Source organism: Misgurnus anguillicaudatus, chromosome 17, assembly GCF_027580225.2.
Source record: "Misgurnus anguillicaudatus chromosome 17, ASM2758022v2, whole genome shotgun sequence".
Classification (NCBI taxonomy): Eukaryota; Metazoa; Chordata; class Actinopteri; order Cypriniformes; family Cobitidae; genus Misgurnus; species Misgurnus anguillicaudatus.
In genome coordinates this window covers 21876147-21893847 of record NC_073353.2, presented here as the reverse complement: position 1 = coordinate 21893847, position 17701 = coordinate 21876147, and the positions used below count along the sequence as shown (strand labels likewise).

General features: G+C 38.3%; 1 long non-coding RNA gene across 1 annotated transcript in view; it reads right to left on the bottom strand.

Moving 5' to 3' along the window:
* The window catches only part of LOC141350267 (uncharacterized), a 143650-nt gene that overhangs the window by 34312 nt on the left and 91637 nt on the right, over nt 1–17701 (bottom strand). Inside the window, exon 3 of the long non-coding RNA XR_012358333.1 lies at nt 11182–11283. This is a non-coding gene — a long non-coding RNA (uncharacterized lncRNA). The remainder of the gene's footprint in view (nt 1–11181; nt 11284–17701) is intronic.

The window sequence follows — 17701 nt, the reverse complement described above, 5'->3', positions numbered from 1 at the left end:
CAGAGGTGGGCTGGATCGCAGTTCACTTGGCAGTGTGATCGCTAATCGCGGCAGAGCACATTTCACAAGGAAAGACGTCAATTGTGCGAGCACTCACCTTCATCTGCCTTCTCTAAAACCTTCTGATGCACGCAGCAGGGTAAAGTGAATGTCTGAGCTGCACGCGTCTGGGCTGTGTTTCATCGCGCACCAAACGATTTAGAATAAAAAACACAGACTTAACATTACGATGGGTGTTAAGAGAGCGCCTTACTTCCTGCTTTGTTCAAAACAATCGCATCCTAAAGACGAAAGCGTGCCCGGGCACGTTTGACACCCAAAGCCTGGTTCATTTGACTAGTGTGATCACTCTGTACCATGCCCGGGTGCGGTGTGGTTGATTGCGCCCTGGCCGACTTGCAAAGGTGGGCTTGAGCGCAGTTCACTTTGGCTCAGGCGCGTAAGGTGCAGTGTGATCGCTAATCGCGCCAGAGCGCGTTTCACAAGGAAAGACATAAATTGTGCGACCACTCACCTTCATCTGCCTTCCCTAAAACCTTCTGATGTGTGCAGCAGGGTTACGCGAATGTCTGAGCTGCACACGTATCAGATCAACTAAGCAACATGATGGCATGTGAGAGGGCTGTGTTTCATCGGGCACCAAACGACTTTGAATAAAAAACACAGATTTAACATTACGATGGGTTCCAGTGTTAGGAGAGCGATTTACTTCCTGCTTTGTTCAAAACAATCGAATCCTAAAGACGAAAGCGCCCGGGCTCAGATTGATAAAAGTACAGTGTGAGTGTGTGCATCTGGGGGAGTAGGGAGGGGGGACAATCGCACTGGGGTATGGTTTGGTGTGGATAATGTGAGTGCACCCTTAGGTTGTATGTGAAGGGAATCTGGTGGCATGTGGTGTGCTGTCATGACCACAAAACGGCACTCCACAAACTATAGGAACAAAACTGTTAAATCGTCATTTTTTAATTGCCATGTTTGTGGTCTCTAATATTTTGAAAATCTGATAAGATTTTAAAAAATCTTTTAATGTGACCCAGTTGACAAGTTCTCTCCCTTTTTCTCTCTCTCTGCATCTCCTAATCATTGCTGTATACTGTACTATACTATAATGTATATTATTTTCAAACTTCATATTTTATTTTGTAGTCAAAAATATAAATGTTTCAAATGTCAACAGCAAGCTGGTGATAGGAGATTTTAAAAAGGACAACATTTTCCAACGTTTTTCTTTTCGCGAGACAGCCTGAAGGAGTCAGGAGCCAAGGAATACACTTTATAGACACAAATACTCGTAAATTGGGAATGTCACCTTAAAGTCTGGGCTTTTTATTATTGTTAGAGGAGCTGCTGAGAGTCTCTGCTAGTTTATTCTCCGAGACTCCAGTCGTTCCCAGGTCCAGGAATCTATCGCGTTCCCCCTGTCTCTTAGTGAGAGAATGACAGGGTGCCGGGGGCATTCACTATAGACCTTGGACTGATTGATGGCAATTGCTTAACCTATCTGCCTACAGGACAGGATTATGTTGGGTTTCATTAAATAAATTGAATTCACTTTTGCTGCAAACTAGGTGCGTAAAAGTAAACACACACAGTGAAGGCACAGTTAACAATATAAGCTGCATTGTGGTGACCTGAAAATAAAAACTGCTTTTCTCAGCAACATTGATTCTGTAGATGGTTTGAAGTCGTGAAAATGTGTGGCTGCACATTTTTTATGATTTCCCCACTTAAATGTTTGACTGAGTTTGTTGTGGTTTACTAATTTAATCTGAAAGCGCTTTGAGGCCAAGATAAAAACAGACATTTTACAATTGCATATGTTTTTTACATTATATTGACAAAATTAGTCACTGTATGTGGAACAACAAAACAAAATCTAATAAAAAGAGGTAACAGATAAAACTTATCTACTTAAAAACATATCTACTACAGTAAATAATTTAATAAACTATATTTAACCTTTATCACTCATAAATTCAACACCTAATAAAAGTCACTCCCCAGACCTTATTTCCAGTCCAAAAAGCATTAACATGTTACATGGGTGCAAAATTGATGAAAGTAAAAATGCTTTACACACAGGTTCATGGTTCTTTCCGGTGATCAAAAAATCTAGACGATTTTCTTTCTGCTGCCAAGTTGGATAGGGCAACAGACAAAAGAAACATTCATATATTCCAATTAGATTTGACACACTTCACTGGCTCCAGTGTATATGGGGGTCGGAAGGTCCACTTGCTGTCTGTTTTCCATTTTTGTTGGTGTCGGCAAATTAACAGAGAATGAGTGTGTTTCATTTTTAGTTTACCTCTTTAATTACTATTCGAGTGTTTTAGATGCACGCATGCACGCACACACACACAGTTAAAAATGTATGAATATTCACTTTTTTAGCTATTGTGATATGAAAAGCTAAACCACCTCAGTCAAAAATAAGATAATTTAAGATAATTGGCACACATAATATGTTCATCAAAACTTTCGCTTTAAATCTGCTTAATCCCGACCTCAGGCCATTGAGGCTGGTTTGTTTGCAGAATCCGCAGAAACGCCACATAGATTTTCAGAAAAGGCCTCAAAGTGCACAGAAGATGAAATGGATGAATGATGGCGTGTGAAACGATCGTGGATCACATTCAAACTTGGGTTCCCTAGTGTGTACAGTTCCTTAATTTTTACCTTTTGAATTCTGACTTTCATCATTTGCAATGTTTCTAATTGCATCTTTAGTGATTTTGCAATTGTTTACTATGTCCAAAGAAGTGGATTATTTTAAAAAGTGGAGATTTTGATGTGTGCTTAGAGAGTTTTGCATCAAATTTGTTAAATACCAATAAAATGCAGGGTTTCCCACAGAAAATTTGTTCGTTAAAGGCGGAGTGCACAATGTTTAAAAAACGCTTTGGAAAAGGGAGTCGGGCCAACTACCAAAACACACTTGTAGCCAATCAGCAGTAAGGGGCGTGTGTACTAATCGACATCCTTGCCGGGGTTGCGTACGTGTGGGGCGGGTCTATCAAAAGAAGGTCCAGATTCTATTGTGGTAGGGGCATGTTTGTTTAGGTGATTTGGCTTTCAAACATTGTGCACTCCGCCTTTAAGGCAATAAAAGGGGCAGGCGTATGCGTCATGATGAAAATTAAAATAGTTTTATTTAAAACACTCAAATAAAAGTTAATTTTGAAGAAACTATGACAGAAAATTAACACATACTAGATTATTAATGAATTAAATTTTTTTACCTCTAACAGGAATAGTTGCGTGATGAAGTGAAACTAAAGGGTTGATAAACACAAACTGAAGCAGATGTTGTAGAACGTCTGGCGAATGATGATAGATAGCGCAAAAATTGTAAAAACTGATTATTTCCAACTATTAATTACATTATCTTAAAGGAGTGTAACTACTATGTAAATAATACACATAAAAAAGAGGGCTCAACAATTATATCTAATCAACAGGCACGTGAAACCTAGCTAGCAGGTTGCTCAAACAACAAAATCACCAGCTAACATACTTTAAATTTGCAAGAACTACGCTCGCGGTGTGAAGCGAGTCCGTGCTATTCTCCGAGATGTTTTATCAACTGGCTAGTTATGGTCCAGCTAGTTAGACAGTGATGGTCCGGACCACGTCTTTCTCATTCTGGCCATGTGGCACACGTGCCTGGTCGCAGTGTGAAGCATGTCGCGCTATTCTCCCAGATGCACTTGACGGCCTTTTGTGCAGTGAAATTATTATTTTTTTTTGGACAACCTAGTTAAAGTGGTAGGGTTTTCCAGCTTAGGCGGGCCGCCTGAACTGCAAAGTGCTGAAACTGTGGGAAACCCTAAAATGGCTAAAGTGACCTTTGTCAAAATAAGGCATTTCAATTACTGACTAATAACTTTTTTATTGCTATTAAAGTGAAATTACTAAACCTAAATGCACTTAGAGGGTTTTGCATCTATACTTCAAATTTAACTTCTATATTTCATCTAAGATGTAAAGTACAATCTCGCCCAACAATATGTCTTCAAGTTTGTGTGAACGTAAACAGCCAGTTAGTGCGAGTTAGTGGCTATTTGCAAGGGGAGGCAACTGATATCAGTGATGACCTGCTGGCTTGGGGGCGGAACAATGAGACAATCTCTCTTAGTCACTCAATGTTGCCAAAAAGTATCAATCTGCGCTACCCATACATCATCAGAACACGTTTTCAGCGCAACTGGAAACATTATAACACCTAAAAAATTTCTCACTTGTTGTTTCATGGATGAAAGTGATACAATAAACACATATAAAGGCGCCGATCGCATGGGTGCTCTGAACTCGGCTGAAGCACCCACCGAAATGGCCAAGCACATTTTCTCAATTGCTTCACATTTACTTCACATTTCGCATCTAAAACCACACGGAAAACGTGACCGCACCGCTTTCTGCCTCTTTAAAGCAGTTTAGCACTCCAGAGTGTCTGTCGTTGCTAAGTGGCCTAAACATTTTTATATTTCAAAATATATGTGTGCATTATATATGCCTATATGCATCAATGCTTATTAATATTCTAAGTTTTAGTGTCAGTCAGTCCTTCCAGAAAAACGTAGAGTTTTTTGTGATTGTTTGCCTAAAAAATGCAATGGAATATGCAGGATATTTATGAAATTTTATGCAATGAAATTGCGAGAACTTGGAAAAATTGCAGCAATTTGCAAAAACTGCAAGAACTTGCAAAAACTGTTTGCAGCTTGTCGTTGATGTTCACGTCGCATAATTACGTCACTTCATAACGTTCCCAAGGCAACAGGGGATGCTGCGCTTGTGTGAAGTAAATGCAAAATTTTTCAGCTTTCTGCTAAGATATATGTGACTTTTTGCTACGAAAATGCGGGGATTATGAAATCATGCAAGCCCCGCATATTTTGAGTGCGAAAATCTGCAATTTATGCGTCGAAAGTGCGGCATATTTAAAAACATACAGCTGCCGCATAAATATGCGGACTTTGGCTGATTATGCATTGAATCATGTGAGGGAGGGACTGGTCAGCATCTAAGCAAGTATCTAATGTGTACTAGGACCAGACTTTACATATCGATACCAATAATAATACTAAAATTACATTGAAATGTCACAACATTGTTCCTCACTGAGACTTTATTTTGGACTTTACCAATAAGCAGCCTCAGGCAACCTTCATTTAAGGGCAGAGCACACAGGAGGTGGAGATCATACCTCCATCTTTATTCCTCGAGCCCTGCAGTTAACGTGGCCGTGTTTCTCAAAACAGTAACTCAAACCTTTTTTTGTGTGTGTGCCGTAAGCAGGCTTGCTTCAAATAAGGTAGACCACAGACCAATGCTGTCAACTACACACAGGTTTGTCAAATGTCAGCCAAGCCACGGTGCCTCTTTCAAAAGGACCACAGCTCAAATTATATGTCAGATGAGAAGCCTTAAAACTGTTGAAGAAAAAAGATGAGAAGAAGAGGCTGATTTGGTCTGTACTGTTTTATTTTTCAAGTCCTGCTTTTGGGAAGTTTCCCTCAAATACCTGCGGAGGCCAGAGATGAGGGACTAAGTACAAAACCTTGAGTGTGCTCAGTAGACCAAATTTTAGACAATCGACTGTGCTTTATGTCAAGAGGTACGGATTTCAAAACCACAGCTGTGTATAAACATGTTATTAAGTGGTAATGACAACTTAACTACTTTCCATCATTTTTTCTCTTGAAACATTTCCATGTGCTTAATCATCAGAAACAAACGGCAAAGTCTATGAATGATGCAATATTTCAATCTGACAAGTGTATATAATCTGCTCCAATCAAATCATGTTATGTGACATTGTTTTATATGTATGATATTTAAAGACATAATTCTGATCTCTTGACGTATAATAATGTTCAGAAAATGTGTTAATACAAGAAAGTGATACACTATAACCCCATTCACACAGCACTTGTGTGAACACAAAAACGTCCCGTAAATGTTCTAGGATCGCTCCTGTAAAAAGGAAAAAGTAATATTTCAGTAACATTTACGAAACGCTCCCCACGTAAACAAAAGGTGGAAACAATGCCATAAGGGCCGTAAGGTTATCGTTCAATTGTTTGACACAGGGGATTTAAATGCAGATTAACATTCATGATGAGCAAAGTCTGCAAACTGGATTAAAAAAGACATCAGGGACCTAGTCACTTTCCGTGCTGAAGTGGAGTTCATTCACCAATATAACAAAACAGCCCGTCACAATCTACTTTACGTCTCAAGAAATCCTCAAAAAACTACCAAGTGCAGGACTTTAAATACACCACCGTTTTTCCATATGTTACTATGTTCTTACCTCAACTTTAATGAATTAATACATATCTATCTTTTTTCAATGCATGCACTTTTAATCTTTGTACAGCATTGCTTGAATGTGTTAGCATTTAGCCTAGCCGCATTCATTCCTATGGCTCCAAACAAAAGTTGTATTTTGTGCCACCATACTTACTCGTGTAACTACTCATGTAACAGTCTTTAAATAGGGAAAACATGGAAGTGTTTGGTGGCTTCTAAATTCATCCCTGTTTGGATCGTAAGAAATGAATGGGGCTAGGCTACATGCTAACACATTCATACGGGGCTGTACAAAGATTGAAAGTGCATGCATTGAAAAAAGATAGGTATGTATTATTGTACTGTATGTGTGTGAATACACCCAAGAATTTTGGCAGTGTGAATCCAAAATCAAACAATCACGGATTTTCCGTAATCTCTGTGTAAAAAGGGCTTATAACATATTCCTGAGCCTGAAAAGAGTGGCGCAGAGATAGTTTGACAGCCAGAGGAGTATTACAAATTAGTGGCGGTATTGTACCCATGGACAGAAACCTCAGATATACAGTGGATTGAAGAGACAAATGGATGTCCAGAGGATCCAGTGCAGTGTGGTAAGGATTGGGTGGTTTGAAGACTGTGCTGTTGTGGAAAATGTTCAAACCTCTGTACTTTCACATTCTTAACAGTTCAAAGCACGACATAAGTCCATTCACCACCCGGTTCTTTACTTTATCAATACATTTTATTACTGTACTGTATGTTTAGGAGGCCAATAAATTATAAAAATGAGTATCAACTACTGGATTCCATATCCTTCTCCGCTCTATTCTTTTAAGCTTTACTGTATAAAATAGTATTTTAATTTCTTTGTCTTGCAATGATGTCTCCATTTATCATATTTTGCACTAATATGAAGTCACAGGACCTTCATGTAAGGGTGTGACTGGTAGGAGACACAGCTTGCTATCTTGTTCCCTTTAAGAAGTTTCTGCATTCCAGGATTGAAGCTGAGGTCTGGCACATGAATGCTCAGTTAATTTTACCCTCCATGCTTATTTCACTTGGAAGGCTGTCTAAGGATCTCAAATGTGATTGCTGACTATGATGGTTAGCATTCTTTGACCGCTGTTTACAAGTGAGTTTTCTATCAGTATGATCATTGGTGAATATCATGGAAGCGGTTGTAAGGCTCAAGGGTGAGGATAAATATCGACGCGCGTGGTGTTTTAAGAATTGATACATTCTTATGTCATGTTGCTTGTACTTCATGGAAAGCAGATAACATGGCTTGATAAAAAGTTGTAGACAGACATACAGTTAGACAGACAGACAGACAGAAGAATAGATAGATAGATGCATATTGGGTATTTACTGTATCAGGTTGTACTCTCAGCTCTTGTGTCCTTTTCTACATTCTGCTACATGTGCTGTTAATAGTAATAATCTGTGAGAGTGAGAGACAGTCAAGTAAAGTCCACAAGACCCCAAGTCAAAGCGTGCAATTTGGAACGAGGCCATTATAATGCTTTATGTCATCTGACTTTCCAGTTTGAACTGCTGTTTAGAAATTTTCTCAATTATGCAAATAAATACAATTAAAAATTAATAATATATCATTTCCATATTCTGCTTTGTATTGTCACAAAAATATTTAGGGGCTTTTTAAAATTATTATTGGCCTAAAGTATACCTTATAGTAGAGGTCTTCTCAGGTCCAAAAAATACCCAACACGAAATGACCAGAATTACTCTTTACCCGAACCCTATGCTGTCATTATTGTATGGAGCACACGTGAAACTTTTAGACCCGAGCCCGCTCCACAAGACCGCAAGTCAAAGCCTGCAATTCGGAACTAGGCCATTATAATGCTTTATGTCATCTGACTTTCCAGTTTGAGCTGTTGTTTAGACATTTTTTCAATTATAAAATAAATTAAAAATGTAAAATATATCATTTCCATATTCTGCTTTGTTTAGATTATTGTTTCAAAATTATTTGGGGGCTTTTAAAATTATTCATGGGCTTAAAGAATAAAATAGAGGCCTTCCGGGTCCAAAGAAATACCCAACCCGAAATGACCCGAATTAATCTTTGCCCGAACGCATGTTGAATGAGTGACTCCGGGCGGGGCTGCCACCCCAGAAGCAAGCAGGCTACTGATTGGTTAACACGGCGTGAAAATCCACCAAAGTTAAAATTGTTCAACTCGAGCGTCAATCACAAAATGTACAAAAAGCACCATTCGCACGTACCGCACCAAATGCCTCATTGGCGTCTTGACATTGACTTAACATTGAAATCACTTGCCCTTGACGCCTCTACCGTGGCTGGTGTAAATGCAGAATTATACCCGAACCTGCTCCACAAGTCCACAAGACCGCAAGTCAAAGCGTGCAATTCGGAACGAGGCCATTATAATGTTTTATGTTATCTGACTTTCCAGTTTGAACTGCTGTTTAAACATTTTCTCAATTATAAAAATAAATTACATTTAAAATGTAAAATATATAATTAAAAAAAAATGATCGTTTTCATATTCTGCTTTGTTTACAGAGTACTGTAGCAAAAATATTTGGGGGCTTTTTAAAAATATTCATGGGCTGTAAGTACATAATAGAGATCTTCTCGGGTCCAATGAAATACCTGACCCGAAATGACCCGAATCACTCTTTACCCAAATCCGACATGAATAAATCTTTTTTTTTAATAAAGAACCAACCCAAGACAAACCCAACAAAATTAGTCTGCACACACCAGTCAGACAGAAAGAAACCCTGGTGGCCTCGCAACCAATTTAGCTCGCTGCTCCATTTATTTACCTTTTATATCTGACAATGACACAAAGGTAACCGCCACAATGTGCATTCAAAATTCTCGGGTCCATTTAGCTAAAACACATTAATTTTAACCTAACCAAGACCCAATGCCGCTATTATTATACCCGACCTGTGTCCAGGGCACACATGAAACTTTTAGACTCGGGTTGGACGAGTCGGATCTAAGTTGACCTATGAATACCTCTAGTACAAAAATCAAGTTCTGTCCCCACCCATATACAGTGGTTCTCAAACTTTTTCAGCATGCAGCCCTCCTGTGTACGGTGCATCCCTTCATGCCCCCCCCCCCCCCAAATGTATGACATAAAACATTCCATAACTTAAAATTTGAATTACACACAACATATTGAATTATAAAATGTATTGCTGTTGGTTAGCAGCCTGATTTTTCTGAGGTTTTATTACACAGAATATATGATAAATTTATGTATTTTATAAAATGTCATAAGACTGCCCCCCTGGCACCCCCCCAGGGCCCTCAGTTTGAGAACCGCTGCAGTATATAGATAAATCACTATAAAAATCATTAGATAAAGTGTAATTTTAAAAATCGTAAAATACTCAAAATATGCGTTTAAACTAGGCTGATAATCTGACAGCAACATGTTATAACATCTGTGCATCTCATTTGTGTCTCTCAGCACAACACAAACAACGCGCACACATGTGCTCAGATGATTGTAATTCCATGGATAAATGCTTTTAAAAAGCTAAGTTATGTATATATATTTATTTATTTATTTCCCCACTATCTGCACGATGCTTACTGTAATCAGATTACATCTGCATCTGAGTGTTTTTCATTTTCATTTTACCCTTTAAACATAATGCAGGTACAAAGTAAACATATGCAACCATACGACATCAAGTATATTTTTATCTAAAAGAATGAACTTGGTAAACCCCAAAGAAGCCTCTTTTAAAATCCCAACCTCCAGGTCTTTTCTCAAAGGCCTAATGATCGGTCACGCCAGGCTGAGATCAAGCGTGTTGAGACCATTGTGTTTCCCTGAACAGATGTCTTTCGACTGGGCCATACTAAGGGGACAAATATTTGTTGTCACAATTTCCAAGGCGCTAAAAAGGTTAAAACAAGCAATAAATCCATGTAATGCCTTCAAATGCCACAAATCTGAAATAACACATCTATTTGGCAGATGTTGAAAGAAAATGATACAGTTAAAAATGTGGGAAAGCATACTTTATTTAGTAGCTTGTGTAGTTAAAGTGCAGCTCTGTAGCGTTGTGTTTAAGTGCCGAAATGACCCATGTTTGACTATATATTTTTGTGGATTAAGGGGCTTTCATGCCTTAACAACAAAGAAAACCATGTTTACTTGAAACACAGATTGAGGGGAAGATATAAATGTGACTCAAAAAGCACATCAGCTGAACCAGTAAATGTAACATTTTAGCCGTCTGTTAATGCACTTGCACTGATGGAATAATAGCGTCACATCTCTGAGATTTCTGAAACAAAGACAACGATCATCACTATTGAGGAAAAAGAAGCGGAAAGTGATCCGCAGTCTCCCCCAGCACTGTTAAATTAAATGAGTTTAAACTTTTATGAAAGAGAGACACCAAATTATAGCTCGAATACTTCCATCGACAACATATAATTTAAAATTCACTAAGGAGATGCCTCTGCTGCCAAAGAGTGTGGTTTTCTTTTGAATGTTTTCTCATATGACAGCCTACAATTATTCAATCGCAGTAAAATGTCACTGATGTTTTTAAACAGACATGCGCCTCTCACCTCAATTAATCAGTCCAGTTTTTTTTTTCCAGGGAGTTTTTACCACGTTCGTTCGGATTGTTTTGGGTTACAGTTGAAGAGGGGCTTGAGCTTCTACCCAAATCATAATAAGGCCACAATAATCATATTAAGTTTATGGTGAGACACTGCCAATTTAGTGGGTATACTTTCTTAGGCTTAGGTAATCAATACCGTTCCAGTTTAGTGGTGGATTCATTAAAGAGCAATTTTACTTAAACAGCAAATGTGAAGCATTTCTTAGGAAACTTAGAGTTGGTTACCTGATAGTTTTGAGGTTCCGTGCATGCTCCATTTTTGTACTTTAAGGAGTTTCTGGATTCATTAAGATGTCCTTTGATTTCAGATGATGTCAGATGATGTTTCTGACAAAAGAAAAGTTTACTCTTTAGTTGAAATGTTATGGAGACTTAGAACAGCACGTTATACAAAAATGATTTGTCATATAAATCCTGAGGTTGGACAGAGATGAGGTTTTCAGGATCTGCGAGCTTTATGAAACGGGTTTGCACAATGCTTTTAAATTGCCTTAGTCTACTGTATATACATTTTTACCCACTGCTGCAAGACTTTGATCAAGGGTTAAAGAGCACCTAGTACGTTGCTTAAAATTAAGTTATTTTGTATATTTGGTTTAATGCAATGTGTTTGCTTGGTTTATGGTTCAAAAAACACATTATTTTCACATACTGCACATGACCTGAAACGCGTCAATTTTGTACAAAGCTCATTGTTCTGAAAGGTGCGGTGTGCTCCGATTGGCCAGCTATCCCATGCGTTGTAATTAACTGAATTCCTCAAGCGTATGGCGGAAATGTGACACTCATTACCATATTTGGAATACTGACAGGGATTAATTTAGCTTTTACTACCTTATCAATACGTATGTATGTATGTAGCCCATCATGTGTGTGATTTGTAATTGCTAAATATGTGTTCGGCGCGTCGTGTAAACCTATGTGCACCACGTGTCTTGTCAAAATAAGTGCCTGCCGCAGACGCGCCCAAAGGGTTTATTATAAAAGAGACGCTTGCGTTTGCCAGATACACTGAAAAAAATGATTAATTGAATCTAATCATTTTTTTGGGGTAGGTGGTTGCAATCAATTTGTTTAGGCTACATTTAAACAAAAAAGATTTGTAAAGTAAAATAAAATATACAACTTTTGTTTAAATGTAGCTTAGGTGAATTGATTGCAACCACTTACCTTAAAAAAATTGATTAAATTCAATGAATCTTTTTTTTAGTGTACTCGCATAATCTCATGCGTAATCAGAGTTTACTGTTAAGGGAGTGTCTTGCATGTATTTTGTGAAACGGTTTTGACGCATGTGCAGCAGGCACTTATTTAGACAAAACATGTGATGCACATGGTTCACATGACGCAACAAACACATATTTTGAAAACACGAGCAAAACACATGACACTCCGAACACTTATTTTGAATTTGCATCCTTCTGATGAGCAGTCACGGGCCGCACTGGTAAGGATAATTAAAACAAAAATGTCTGCATTTGTAATCGTAGCGACAACAAACAACTAATGACGCTAACTGATGCTCAAAACTCGTGTTTTAATCTTGATTTGAATAGCCAGTAGTAAATTCTTTAAATATAAAAACATAGTCTTCTACAAGCTATAAGTCAGAAGCGGGCTGAATTATGATAATGTTCATCGTGTCCACGCCAACTGGCTGAGGAAGTAAACTGTTGCCTACAAGAGAGAAGATAACTCGCCTGATCATAGACTTTGTAACTTTGCATATTGTTAACATGTACTAACACATCCTTCCACACCAAAAGAAATGTAAAATCATGAATCAGAATATAGACACAAAGAGTTGGGGGACCCTACGTAGATTTTCATGACCCAAGATGAAAAAAGCAACATAAATACTATGGTTTAAATACATGTATACTGTATTGTTATGGTGCCAAAGCCTAGATTAGGCTAGCTCTCAACATTAATAAGATTTTGGGGAGCTCGGCCCACTTGGCTTATGTCCATGGTGACTCCTGTTTTTGATAGATTTGCAGGGTTTCCCCCTGCTGCATGCAGTGGCACAAAGACAGTCAGACAGGCATGTTTCTCTCCACAAATCTCACTGACTGCTTGTCATTACCATCAACTTTGTCTTTATTCCAGCCGTAAAGGACCTGCGGTGAAATCTGAACTGAAACTTTAATAGAATGGTAGCTGATTGGTTGTGGCTGTCCTGTTTTAAATAACATAAGCAAAATCATTTTGCTTCTAGTGTGCTCATTATGATATCAAGATGCATTTTGGCACAAAACAGCATTGGAAAACATACTTTTATTATTATGCTGTTTATTCAAGGAAGGTCACTTTAGAAGGTCACAGAGGTTGACTACAGATTTTAACTTGTTTGAAACATTTAAACTTTCATGCCATGGCTTCATATCAGTGGAGGCTGGTGACTGCTCTTCCGAGGGGCGCAAATTCAAAATATGTGTTGGAAGTGTCATGTGTGTTGCTCGTGTTTTCAAAATATGTGTTTGTTGCGTCATGTGAACCATGTGCATCACGTGTTTCGTCAAAATAAGGGCCTGCTGCACACGCGTCAAAACCGTTTATGATAAAAGAGACGCTCCTGTTCACAAAATACACGCAAGACACTCACTTAACAGTAAACTCTGATTAGGCATGAGATTATGCGAGTATCTGGCAAACGCGAGCGTTTCTTTTATCATAAACCCTTTAGATGTGTCTGCACTGCAGCAGGCACTTATTTTGATAAGACATGTGATGCACATGCAGGGCCGGTTGTTGTGCCCCCCTACACAGTTTTTATTAATTTAATATATTTAATATTAATATATTTAATATATCAAGAATAATTAAAATAAATGAAACATTGAATGTTTCATGACTTTTAATGTAATCAAATGAGGAAAATATAGTTGAAATATGTTTTCTTTAATTAACATAGACCAGTTTCTCTGATTGTTTCTCTGGTTGTATTGCAGCGTCTCATGCGTCTTTACGTCTTTATTTGTGACTTGATACTAGCAACGTGTTTTTTCGCGGCAGTTTATGGATCGTGTAGAATATGGATATTAGAACATTTAGAACGAACCAGCACCGCCTGCTTCATCTGACTTCTTGCAAACACCGAATGGCTCAAACCGGCTCAAACTCGGAGATTAGAGGTCGAGGTGGAATTTTCAAATTGACAGGACACTGTTTTAAGGAAGTTTAATGTTCGTACACGCCTTCAGCTTTTCTAAAGGTAAGTTAGTGTTGTTTTAATTTACTAAAGCTTAAATGTGAAGTGTGGCTATGGACCGTTAACAGAATTGCGACGTGATTATGGTAAAGCGGCTTTTAGGACGCGGTGTGCGCTATGAAACCCATTCATTTCAATGGCTTGCGCCGCACAAGGGCGGCTTGTTGTTGCGTCGAGCAAAGCGCGAGCGACGCGGTCAAAGTTCAAAATAGTTTAACTTTTGCGCATAGTTTGTGATCTTCTGTACTTTATACAGGAAATGAGCTGACCGTCTGTACTAGTTGTATGAGTGCACTGTATTTGTTGTTTTAGCCAAGTTATTGTTGCTAATTGCGTGCCCCCCGTTGGAAGCCACGTGCCCCCCTGTTAGTTATGGTCTGGCGCCGGCTCTGTGCACATGGTTCACTTGACGCTTCGAACACATATTTTAAAATTATGAACCACACACGACGGGCTACATACCTGTTGCGACGAACTTAAAAGAATTCGTAAAAAGAATTCACTGACCGCCACTGCTTCATATTATGGTTTCATTCTTGTCCCAAACCCAGACTGTCTATTTTAAAATATGAAAATTAATAATAAAAATGAATCTTTTATATAGTATAATTAAAAATGAATCATATAAATTGATACATAGTTTTTTATAACTTTTATACATAGTTTTTTATAAAGCTTAGCTTAGCTGGCGACTGACGTATTCCTGTGGGCGGAGTTTATCAAAAGCTCTTATATTGACGTCATTAAAGCCGGAAGTAGAGGGATGTAGTCCAAACCGGCTGTTCGCTGTAGGCTTTGAAAAGCGAATTCTGTTGAAGCAAATATATCGCCTGGCATTGAACTTTGAGCTTTATCATTTTACAGGTATTACAAATGCTCTAACAGCAACATTACACACTAACTAAAGTTCAAAAAATGCGATCACGAGTGACCTTTAACAATTTTTTGTCAGTATGTGTGTTTCCTAGGTTTGAACTTATGACGTTTTGTGCTGCAAATGCAATTCCCTATCACTGAGCATTACAGGAGCAGATTATATTTATTTATTGTGTGTCATTTGTAATCAAGCTCTAAATTATGCAAAAAGCATGACAACATTTTATTGTGTATTTAGAATAAAAAGCTCCAGTTGTGCTGACCCCTGCAAATTCCCCAATTGTGGAAATCTGCAAAATTTCTGGCAGTGCACTCTGCCCTGATCTCTTTGGGGCAGTAATGACCTAATGGTTAGAAATGGTTAAATGCAGAGGTCACTTTAGAATGCTATTTTAACACAATACATAATTTCTGGTTCAGCGAAAATAACATCTGTTGGTCCAGTAAAATTACAGCTCATTTTCCTGTCATTCATGTAAATCCATTGTAAGTACACACATTAAATACACAAGTGAGAGTGTGAAAAGTGTGTTCACAGGGCCAAAAGTGCACATTGGAAAATGCAAGCCTTCTAGCATGCAGTTTGGCAGTAGTATGGAGTGTTCATTGCCAATCAGATGATAAAGACTGATTATTCCTAATAGACATCTCATCGCTGATGTAAGAAAAATCAGAAAGCTGCTGATGATCTAAAACACCAGAAGGTCTTGCTGAGATAACACTGAGATATGCTTGATCAGTCAGAGGTCACAATAGACTCCAGTCTATTTTATCAAACATTAAAATAAAAGGTCTTCATTTATGATTGCGGTGGCTGGCTGTTCAATTTCAGCACAACACGTCTGGCCGTGACTCACAGATTGCAATCTACTACACACTACATGTGTATCAGCATACTGAACGCTGCTTGTATCTGGCCGGATTAGTTCAGATGTTACAGTGGACAAGAGCCCCATGCTCTGGAACTGCTGACACAGGTGGCGTCCTGCTCTCAATCCTGTCCTAAAACGGCTTTGCAGCTGCCCGTCAGAAATAAAAAAAAGAGGAGGCAAAAAACATCTGTCCGGAGATTGCTTTTTTAAGACTGATTAATGGAAATAAAGCTGCTCCCCTAAATCCTCTACCTTGTCTAAGTAGTTTTTCCAAGTTGAGCGTCCATGTGGTGAGATAAAAAAATGTCAGGAGTGAAGAGGTCTTGTAAGCCTGGGCTAAATCCTCGGACCGCTGGCTTAATGTGTGGCTGTTTGCTGTTGTAAGGTGTATTAGAGGTCACATAAATACTGTACGTCTGTGTGTTTTCAGTGTTGATGTGGTTTGGCTATTGTCTTGACTGCTAAGATCTGATAGCATTGTTTTTCGTGGAGAACACAACCAAAGCTTTTTTATTTGCTGAAGCACAGCCTACTGTGTTTGGTTTAATGCATTGTTAACGGCCTTCATCTTGCCCGGCGTTTTTTTAAACAAAAATGCTCTCATGCACATAATCATAAAAAGTAACTAATTATGTTTAATATCTAACAGCATTGATTTTATTTAATGAACTCAAACCATTATTTAACCTGACATTTAAAGTAAATCTGCAGTAGTTTTATAGTAGATTCTCATTATCATGTGTGTCAACATATATTTGAAATTTTACCAACAAACAAAATTCACTGTAATTAAAAAAAAGACCACCAGCTGATTACAATTGAAGAAATACTGGTAAACATTATTTTATCTTAACATTATTTGAAGAGTTTGGTTCCAAAACGCAATAAATCCATTTTGACTAATTTTGGTAAAAACGTGTGTTTTTTATACCAAGAAAGTGACAAGATGAAAACCACTATTTTCTGTTACAAACTTTCACATAGCATCTTTAGGCAGGCCCGGAGTGGGTAATCGGGAGAACCGGGAGAATTCCCGGTGGGCCGCTTCACTTTTGGGCCGGTCGAGTTTTTTTTTTTTTTTTTCATTTGTCACGTTAGTGAGTCTATCTTCTTTTAAATGACACTTCACGCGTTTCGCATTGACATTGCAGCGCACAGCCTCTGCATGGGTTGTACCATGTGAAGGAGTTTTCCCCTCCCATAGAGTTGGTTCGGTCCATAGCACGTCTTTTCCAAAACTTTTCTCCGGTAGGCTGGGCCGGCCCTACCGTAACTATACGCGTCTGAGGGGAGGAGGGCGTAAAAAAACAGGTTGAAGAGAAAAGCCATGGATGCTGCCAAATGTGCCAAACTTGCAGATTTATTTTCAAGAGGACAAACAAAAGTGACAACAGGTAACTTAAAGAGAAATAAGCCTAGTAATTGTTAGCATTAGCAACGTAATTATTCGGCTAATAGCGTTTTCAACCTATTTACAAGCCAACATTTTTTTAGTTAAAATATTAGCATGTATATATTTGTGTATACATGCGATTCATAGACTTTGCAAATATTATGCAAGCAGCTTCTGAGCAGCAGATAAGCCAGTTCCCCGCTGAAAACGAGGAGGTCATGAGAAAACAATATGAATTAAAGTTATTTAACCCTCAGGTTGTGTTCAGAACCCTGTAACACCTTTTGTGTTCCCAGTCAAAAATGACCAGCCTAAAAAAGCTTATAAATCACTTTTTATGCTATATATTTACCCAATATTGGATTCAATATTTTTTGTCAAACTGTTTTCTTT